At 45.4% G+C, this 10,709-nt stretch overlaps 1 long non-coding RNA gene across 1 annotated transcript in view; it reads left to right on the forward strand.

Annotated features, from left to right (window-relative positions):
- The window catches only part of LOC132394595 (uncharacterized), a 25,930-nt gene extending 16,020 nt beyond the window's left edge, over positions 1-9,910 (forward strand). The window contains exon 3 of the long non-coding RNA XR_009512385.1: positions 3,160-9,910. This is a non-coding gene — a long non-coding RNA (uncharacterized LOC132394595). The remainder of the gene's footprint in view (positions 1-3,159) is intronic.
- The last annotated feature ends 799 nt before the right edge of the window (positions 9,911-10,709 follow it).

Raw genomic sequence — 10,709 nt, forward strand, 5'->3', positions numbered from 1 at the left:
CTGACCTTTCCTTTACAAAACTGTACCCAATCCTTTTGGCTATTTCACAGGGATTAACATGAGCACAGACAACAAATTCCTTCCGAATGAGGATCAAACAAGATCGAACTTGTTTCACCGTCGAAATCGACTTTCCTCGATCTTTTAACTCCCGAACTCCGATCTTCACTCTCCACTGACTTTCAACTAGCAGTATAATAAAGAAACTGCTGGCAATGACCTTTTAAACTTTAGGCATTAAATAAAACTCCATCTTTCAACTAAACTGCGTCATAACATTAAATCACGCAGTGGCATGAAGTCAACATGGCAAATCCAGCCACAAACTGCCCCTCCTCACAGGGAGGGGTCCTCCTTTTATACCCTGTAAAAAAAAACCTGTCACATGACCTCTACTGGCAGGAAAATGATGTCACTTCACCATCACAAGACCATTACCTCAAGTCCAGTATAGCTTCAGCACCTGTCACGTGACAAGTACACCACTGTCACGTGTCACGGGTATGTAACACCTGTGTCCACAGAATCACCCATCTGACCCCCTAACTATTGAGTCCCCTATTACTACTGCCTTCCTCCTCCTTTCCCTACCCTTCTGAGCCAGAGGCACGGCCACTGTTGCTTCCCCCAGGTAGGCCATCTCCCGCAACAGTACTAAAATAGGAGTACTTATTGTCAGGGGGTACAGCCACAGGGGTACTCTCTAGTACCTGACTCTTCCCCTTCCCTCTCCTGACTGTTACCCACTTGTCTGTCTCCCCAGTTTGACCACCTGCCTGTAACTCCTCTCTATCACCTCCTCACTCTCCCTGACTAGGCGAAGGTCATTAAGTGCATCTCCAATTCCCTAACTCGGTCCCTCAGGAGCTGCAGCTCGACACACCTGGCGCAGATATGGCCATCCCGAAGGCCGGGAGACTCCAGGAACCCCCACATCTGACACCGAGCACAGAAAACTGGCCTCACACACGTACTACCTACCTCGCCTCATCCCGTTACCACCTAAGCCTGTTGAGCCCAAACCCTGTCACTCTGCTGCCTCTCACTCCACTGCCCGCCGGATACGGCGGTCTTCTTTTTAAACCTTTCATGCTCTACTGGCTGATGTCACATGCCTGCGCAGTCTCGCCTCTCTTTAAACCAAGTAGTAAAAAACTCCCTTCGCTCCAAAAAATCAGCAGTTCATTCACAGTCTTCTTGGTCCAGATTAAAAACCGTTGAAGATTCCTTGCCTTTTTAAACCTTTCGCGCTCTACTGGCAGACGTTACATGCCTGTGCAGTCTCATCTCTCTTTAACACGACTAGTAAAAAAACTCCCTTTGCTTTGAAAAATCAGCAATTCACTCGCAGCTTTCTTGCTCCAAATTCTTCTATATGTCTATCATTACCTAGTTTTTTGAACTGTTCGCAACCCCTTCTTTTTTTCTTGATGAATTTTAAAACAGCCTTTGTACACCACGGTTCCAGTACCCTACCATCCTTTCCCTGTCTCATTGGAACGTACCTATGCAGAATTCCACACAAATATCCTCTGAACATTTGCCACATTTCATCTGTACTTTTCCCTGAGAACATCTGTTTCCAATTTATGCTTTCTAGATCCGGCCTGATAGCCTCAAATTTCCCCTTATTCCAATTAAACATTTCCCTAACTTGTCTGTTCCTACCCCTCGCCACTGCTATGGTAAAGGAGATAGAATTGTGATCATTATCTCCAAAATGCTCTCCCACTGAGAGACCTGACACCTGACCAGGTTCATTTCCCAATATCAGATCAAGTACAGCCTCTCCACTTTTAGGCTTGTCTACATATTGTGTCAAGAAACCTTCCTGCACACACTTAACAAACTCCACCCCATCTAAACCCTTCGCTCTAGGGAGATGCCGATCGATATTTGGGAAATTAAAATCTCCCATCACGACAACTCTGATATTATTACACCTTTCGAGGATCAGTTTCCCTATCTGCTCCTCAATGTCCCTGTTACTATTAGGCGGCCTATAAAAACACCCAGTAAAGTTATTGACCACTTCCTTTTCCTAACCTCCACCCACAGAGACTCCATGCACAATCCCTCCATAGCATCCATCCTTTCTGCCGCTGTGACACTATCTCTGATCAACAGTGCCACGCCCCCACCTCTTTTGCCTCCCTCCCTGTCCTTTCTAAAACATCTAAAACCCAGCACTTGAAGTAACCATTCCTGTCCCTGAGCCATCCAAGTCTCTGTAAAGGCCACAACATCATATCTCCAAGTACTGATCCATGCTCTAAGCTCATCCACTTTGTTCATAATACCCCTTGCATTAAAATAGACACATTTCAAACCATCGGTCTGAGCACATACGTTCTCTATCACCTGCCTATCCTCCTTTTTGCACTGTCTCCAAGCTTTCTCTATTTGTGAGACAACCTCCTTTTACTCCTTCACTTCAGTTCGGTTTCCATCCTCCAGTAATTCTAGTTTAAACTCTCCTCAAGAGCCTTAGCAAAACTCCCCACCAGGATATTGGTCCCCCTGGGATTCAAGTGCAAGCCGTCCTTTTTGTACAGGTCACACCTGCCTCAAAAGAGGTCCCAATGATCCAGAAATCTGAATCCCTGTCCCCTGCTCCAATCCCTCAGCCACACATTTATCCTCCACCTCATCCTATTCCTATACTCACCGTCACGTTGCACAGGCAGTAATCCCGAGATTACTATCTTTGAGGTCCTGCTTCTCAACTTTCTTCCTACCTCCTTATAATCTGTTTTCAGGACCTCCTCCCTTTTCCTACCTACATTGTTGGTACCAATATGTATTCCAATCTTTGGCTGTTGTCCTTCCCACGTCAAGGTATTGCGGACACAATCAGAAACATCCTGGACCCTGGCACCTGGGCGGCAACCACCATTCGCATTCCTTTCCTGCGTCCACAGAATCGCCTCTCTGCCCTCTTAACTATAGAGTCACCTATCACTACTGCCTTCCTCCTCCTTTCCCTACCCTTCTGTGCCAGAGGCATGGCTACTGTTGCTTCCCCCATGTAGGCCATCTCTCCCAACAGTACTCAAACAGGAGTACTTATTGTTAAGGGGACAGCAACTGGGGTACTGTCTAGCACCTGCTTCTTGCCCTTCCCTCTCCTGACTGTGACCCAATTATCTGTTTCCCCAGGCTCCGGAGTGACTACCTGCCTACGTCTCCTCTGTATCAGCTCCTCACTCTGACTGACCAGATGAAGGTCATCGAGCTGCATCTCCATTTCCTCAACATGGTCTCTAAGGAGCTGCAGTTCGACACACCCGGTGCAAATGTGGCTGTTCAGGAGGCTGGGAATCTCCTGGATCTCCTACAACTGACACCGAGCACAGAAATCTGGCCTCACACACATACTTTCTGTCTGTATTCTACACAGGTAACCTACCTCGCCTCGACCCGTTATCGTCAAAGCCCCATTGAGCCAAAGCCTTCCTAGTCTGTCTCCTTCTTCTCTGATGTTGAATCTGTCTTCTTTTTAAACTCTTCTCGCTGTTTTCACTGGCTGACATCCATGCGTTTGTGCAGTCGTGCCCCGTTCAAACCGCTGAAGAAATAACCAGTTGCTGCAGATGTGGGCACCAAAAACCACAATGGGGTCCACCAGCTCCCACATCATGTAGCTACAACACATCTCCTGATCCTGCATTATCCCTACTTTATTTAATTAGCTGTAATTTAGTGACTTTTATTCAACCACAACAACAGTCTTACCTGATACTGACCTGTCCCTCCCTGTCGGAGCCTCGTGAGCCAAAACCTCAAGTTCCCATTCCTACACTGGTCCACTCACACAATGGGCGTTCTGCTTTGACCCTGCTTTACTCTCATTTGCTCCTGCTAATATATCCTGAATCAATTGGTCCACCACTAATGTGCTGAGCCCTGCAAATGCTCTTTTTTAAAACTCTTCTCCCCGACCTGTCCAAAGCTTCCTCTCAATCTGTGAATCAATTGTTCCTCCGCTAATAGAACATAGAATAGTACAGCACATTACGGGCCCTTTGGCTCACAATGTTGTGTTGACCCTCAAACACTGCCTCATATATAACCTCCACACCTTACATTCCTCCATATACTTGTCTAGTAGTCTCTTAAACTTCACTAGTGTGTCTGCATCCACCACTGACTCAAGCAGTGCATTCCACGCACCAACCACTCTCCGAGTGAAAAACCCTCCTCTAATATCCCCCTTGAACTTCCATCCCCTTACCTTAAAGCCATGTCCTCTTGTACTGTGCAGTGGTGCCCTGGGGAAGAGGTGCCGGCTGTCCACTCTGTCTATTCCTCTTAATATCATGTCCATCTCTATCATGTCTCCTCTCATCCTCCTTCTCTCCAAAGAGTAAAGCCCTAGCTCCCTTAATCTCTAATCATAATCCATACTCTCTAAACCAGGCAGCATCCTGGTAAATCTCCTCTGTACCCTTTCCAATGCTTCCACATCCTTCCTATACTGATGCGACCAGAAATGGACACAGTACTCCAAGTGTGGCCTAACTAGAGTTTTTTAGAGCTGCATCATTACATCACGTCTCTTAAACTCTATACCTCGACTTATGAAAGCTAACACCCCATAAGCTTTCTTAACTACCCTATCTACCTGTGAGGCAACTTTCAGGGATCTGTGGACATGTACCCCCAGATCCCTCTGCTCCTCCACACTACCAAGTATCCTGTCATTTACTTTGTATTCTGCCTTGGTCCTTCCAAAGTGTACCACCTCACACTTCTCCGGGTTGAACTCCATCTGCCACTGCTCAACCCACTTCTGCATCCTATCAATGTCTCTGCAATCTTCAACAATCCTCTACACTATCAACAACACCACCAACCTTTGTGTCGTCTGCAAACTTGCCAACCCACCCTTCTACCCCCACATCCAGGTCATTAATAAAAATCACGAAAAGTAGAGGTCCCAGAACAGATCCTTGTGAGACACCACTAGTCACAACCCTCCAATCTGAATGTACTCTCTCCACCACAACCCTCTGCCTTCTGCAGGCAAGCCAATTCTGAATCTACCTGGCCAAACTTCCCTGGATCCCGTGCCTTCTGACTTTCTGAATAAGCCTACGTGTGGAACCTTGTGAAATGCCTTACTAAAATCCATGTAGATCACATCCACTGCACTACCCTCATCTATATGCCTGGTCACCTCCTCAAAGAACTCTATCAGGCTTGTTAGACACGATCTGCCCTTCACAAAGCCATGCTGACTGTCCTTGATCAGACCATGATTCGCTAAATGCCCATAGATCCTATCTCTAAGAATCTTTTCCAACAGCTTTCCCACCACAGACGTAAGGCTGACTGGTCTATAATTACCCGGACTATCCCAACTACCTTTTTTGAACAAGGGGACAACATTCACCTCCCTGCAATCCTGCGGTACCATTCCTGTGGACAACGAGGACATAAAGATCCTAGCCAGAGGCTCAGCAATCTCTTCCCTCACCTCGTGGAGCAGCCTGGGGAATATTCCATCATGCCCCAGGGACTTATCCATCCTAATGTATTTTAACAACTCCAATACCTCCTCTCCCTTAATATCAACATGCTCCAGAACATCAACCTCACTCGTATTGTCCTCACCGTCAACAAGTTCCCTCTCATTGGTGAATACCAAAGAGAAGTATTCATTGAGGACCTCGCTCATTTCCACAGCCTCCAGGCACATCATCCCACCTTTATCTCTAATCAGTCCTACCTTCACTCCTGTCATTCTTTTGTTCTTCACGTAATTGAAGAATGCAGATTTGATGAGCCAAATGGCATTATTCTGTTCCTATACCGTGTGGTTTATTACAGAAAATATGTTATGAGGAAAGATTGAGCAAACTAGAGCTTCTTGGAGAAAAGGAGATGAGAGGTGGCTGGATAGAGGTGTATAAGAGGCAGTAGAGTGAAGACACAGTGCTGTTTTTCCATGGTGGAGTAAGTTAATATGAGAGGGCATAATTTTATTGTGATTGGAGGAACGTATAGGGAGGGGAGATCAGATGTAGTTTTTTGACACCGAGAGAGGAGGGTGGGTAAGGAACTACAACAGCAGTACTGGACAGACTGCAGGAAGAAAGACATTTCCCTGGCTTAGAGTCTCGAGACAGGGCTTTACATGGTCAGAATACGGTTAGGACAAAAATGAAGAAAAATTTTTCACCCAGAGGGTGGGGAATTGGCAGAATTCTCTGCCTCAGAGGGCTTTGGAGATTCAGAGTACCACACACAGAATGCTGATGGAATTCAGCTGGTCAGGCAGCATCTATGAAAATGAATCACCAGCTGATGATTCAGACCAAGAACCTTCATCATGACCTGACATATCAACTCTTTATTCATTTCCATGGATTCTGCCTGACCTGCTGAGTTCCTTCAGCATTTTGTGAGTGGGTACTGACAGATGTTTTATGCTCTTACCTTTAGTAGTAGCAACTATTAGGATGGAGTGAAGTTCATACAAAGGACCAATTCTGCATTTATTATGCTCACTCTGTTCATGAGACCAACAAACTTTTGATTAGTTGAACTTGCATCAGGCCTATTTACATTGAGAGTGTAGCTGTCTTTAGGGAACGTCAAAATTCCATCCTCTGCCACCCTTCCTCAAGATTTCAGACCATCTTCAATCCCAATGCCTGTCCTAACACCCCTCAGTATCCAGAGCTGAATCTCCAAATCAGCAACACAAGAGGTTCTACAGATACTAGAAATCCAGAGTAACACACACAAGATGCAGGATGGGGAATAAGCAGTTGACATTTCGGTCTGAGATGCTTTAACAGGACTAGACAACTATTCTGGTTACCCTTTTACCTCTTCTGCTCACCTGTCTATCAGCTCTCTCTTGTGCCCTTTCTCCTATCGTCGACTCTCCTCTCCTAATAGATTACTTTATCTTCAGCCCTTTCACTTCTTCCCCTTCAAGAGGACCACAACCTTGTCCTGGTTTGGAGGCTTGTGTGCCTCAATGACTCAGACAACTATGTTGGCTGGAGTCAGGGCTACCTGCTTTGGCTCTTGGGAGGGTTACCCAAGCCAGACAGGACAGAGGATAGAGGATTGACTAAGAGTGGTCCAGTGGTCCTCCAGGTTAAGGGGCTCAGCTCAGGGCGAACAACCCTAACTGGTAGAACAAAATTGTTACAGGAACAGCAGTGAAGAATCCTTCTACATCTGAGTATGGCAGTATTCCTGAGTCTCCACCTGGGACTTGCATGACTGACAGTAGTGAAAACTGAGAAGAAGATGCTGACATGATGAAGGAAGCCCTGAATACCACCGGAGATAGGGGACCTGCCCTAAACTCAGCAACGTACAGGCAGCAATCTAATCTTTACCTCTTCCAGCTATCACCTACTATTTTCTTATGTCATTCCCCCATATCCTAACCAGCCACCCACTTGCCCCCTCACCTGGTTTCACCTATCACCTGCCACCTTGTACTCCTTCCCCACGACCCTCTTCCTCATCCTGGCTTCTTCCCCCTTCCTGTCCAGTCCTGATTAAGTGTCTTGATTCAAAATGTTAATTGTCTGTTCTCCACAGCGGAATAAGCCACTTTTTGGGCTGAGATCCTTCATCGAGGCTAGAAAGGAAGGGTAGAAGCCAGAAGAAGAAGTCAAGGAAGAGAAGGAGTACAAGGTGACAGGTGAGACCAGGTGAGGGAATGAAGGAAGAAGCTGGGAGGGGATAAGTGGTTGAAATAAAGGGCTGAAGAAGAAGGAATTTTAGTCTGGCTTCTGTCCTTTTCCTTTCCAGTCCTAATAATAAGACATTATCAGGATTATTCCCCTGGTGAAGTGCAGTAAACAATGTCCATACAATAGACAATATAAGTTTAGAACGGGCAGTTGACCAATGAGACTATAAGGGATTTGTCACTCTGAACCAAGAAATGCAAAATCTTTGATTGGTGACCTTGTGGAACAGAATGGCTCTAGACTACGTATTAGCCTGGGAAGGAGGGGTCTGTGCGTTAGTGGGGAAAGAATGTTGCACATATGTACCCGATGCTTCAGAAAATATGACCCATGTGTTAGAACATATGACCCAGCTATGAGATGAAATACATAGACTGAACTCTCAAGCCCCTTCAGAAGGCTGGGATTTTTTTAGCTAATGTTAGGTCAGTGTTAGGCGAAGGAATATTTTCTGGGTTGCAGCCCCTCTTTTACGGCCTCATTGCCCTGGTCAGCTTAGCGGTGGTAGTTCATTGTGTCATACAACTATGCATTCCCTGGGTCTGCGCCTGCACAAAGTCAAAGTCAGGGGAGACGGTAGCATTACTCTATGCACAATCTCACCACGGAAGAGGATAGTTACAATGAAGAGGAATATTTAAGAATGCACCCTTACCCAGTGGGTTATGGGCCCCCTTTTCAGAACGAAGGGAATACGAATCTTTAAGTGTTGATAAGAAAGATCAACAAAGAGGGATTTGTGGTGGAAATGGTTAAAACTAGTGTATGATGGGATACTTAGCCATTCTGGAGCAGTTGGACTTAAGACTGCTGATGCATGTCAAGAATAACCTTGGATGATAATCACAACATCAGGAAATCAAATAGACAGGATATGAAGCCCATGGAACCAGGAAGGAGGATGCATCCGGGAATAAATTCTGAGTCCTGATAACTAAAAATAAAGAGGATTGTTAGACTCGCGCTGAGAGACAATTGACATAAATTTTCAACAATTGATCATCTACTATCTGTGGGATACTGAACAAAATCATGTGAAAGTTGTTTGTCTTGCTGAATAAATATGAGCACCGTATAACCCAAAAAATCAGAGCTCTGTTGGTGGTGTAGACTGCTGCAGACACTCCATAATATCATGTTAGTAAGTTCTTAAAATGAAACTTGAAGTCACTCTGGAGTTCTTACTTAGTATCTTCATGACAGGCACTTTATCTGAATGCCTTTAGTATTCAAAGTAAGGTCAGTGAAATTATGGCATAAATCAGTACAAAGGGGTATGATGTAGTGGCCGTTACAGGAATGTGGTTGCAGGGTGGAGAGGGTGGGAAGTAAATATGCAAGGCTATCAGGTAATACAAATGGATAAGCAGGAAGGAAAGGGAGGTGGGGTAGCGCTCTTAATTAAGGATGAGATCAAGGCAATAGTGAGAGATGATACAAGCCCACAATGCTGTGCCGAACATGTACTTGCATTAGAAATTACCTCGGGTTAGCCATAGCCCTCTAACTTTCTAAGTTCCATGTACCTATCCAGGAGCTTCTTAAAAGCCCTGTTGTATCCACACCCACCACAGTCACCAGCAGTCCATTCCACGAACTCATCTCTCTGCGTAAGAAAAAACTTACCCCTGACATCCCCTCACCTTAAAACTGTGCCCTCTCGTGTTAGTCATTTCATCCCTGGGAAAAAGCCTCTGCCTATCGACACAGTCAATGCCTATCATCACCTTATACACCTCTATCAGGTCACATCTCATCCTACATCACTCCAAGGAGAGAAGGCCAAATTCCCTCAACCTATTTTCATAAGGCATGCTCCCAAATCCAGGCAACATCCTTTTAAATCTCCTTTGCATCCTTTCTATATTTCCACATCCTTCCTGTAGTCAGATGACCTAGAATTGATCACAGTACTCCAAGTGAGGTCTGACTAGGGTCCAGTATAGCTGTAACATTATCTCTCAGCTCTTGAAGTCATTTCCACAGTTAATGAAGGCCAAAACACCGTATGCCTTCTTAACCACATAGTTAACTTGTGAGGCAGCTTTGAGTGTCCTATGGATTCGGACCCCAAGATCCCTCTGATCCTCCACACTGCCAAAAGTCTTACCATTAATACTATATTCTGCCATCATATTTGACCTACCCAAATGAACCACCTCTGAGTTGAACTCCATCTGCCACTTCTCAGCCCAGTTTTGCATCCTATCGATATCCCACTGTAACCTCTGACAACCCTCCACACTATCTACAACACCCCCAACCTTTGGGTCATCAGCAAATTTACTAACCCATCTCTCCACTTCCTCATCCAGGGAGATTACTTTCATTTATAAAAATCTCGAAGAGAAGGGGTCCCTGACAGATCCCTGAGGCACACCACTGGTCACCAACCTCCATGCAGAATATGACCCATCTACAACCACACTTGTGTGCAAGCTAAGTTCTGGATCCAGAAAGTAATGTCCCCTTGGATCCCATGCTTCTTTACTTTCTCAGTAAGCCTTGTGTGGGGTACCTTATCAAATGCCTTGCTGAAATCCATATACACTACATCTACTGCTCTTCCTTCATCAATGTCACATCCTCAAAAAATTCAATCAGGCTCGTAAGGCACCAACTGCCCTTGACAAAGCCATGCTGACTGCTGCTAATCATATTATACCTCACTAAATGTTCATAAATCCTGCCTCTCAGGATCTTCTCCATCAAATTACCAACCACTGAAGTAAGACTCACTGGTCTATAATTTCCTGGGCTATCTCTACTCCCTTTCTTGAATAAAGGAACAATATCCACAACCCTCCAATCCTCTGAAACCTCTTACATCCCCATTGATGATGCAAAGATCATCTCCAGAGGCTTAGCAATCCCCTCCCTCTCTTCCCACAGTAGCCTGGGTACATTTCATCTGGTCCCAACAACTTATCAAACTTGATGCTTTCCAAAAGCTCCAGCACATCCTCTTTCTTAATATCTACATGC

The sequence above is a fragment of the Hypanus sabinus genome, chromosome 5 (genome assembly GCF_030144855.1).
Source record: "Hypanus sabinus isolate sHypSab1 chromosome 5, sHypSab1.hap1, whole genome shotgun sequence".
NCBI classification, from domain to species: Eukaryota; Metazoa; Chordata; class Chondrichthyes; order Myliobatiformes; family Dasyatidae; genus Hypanus; species Hypanus sabinus.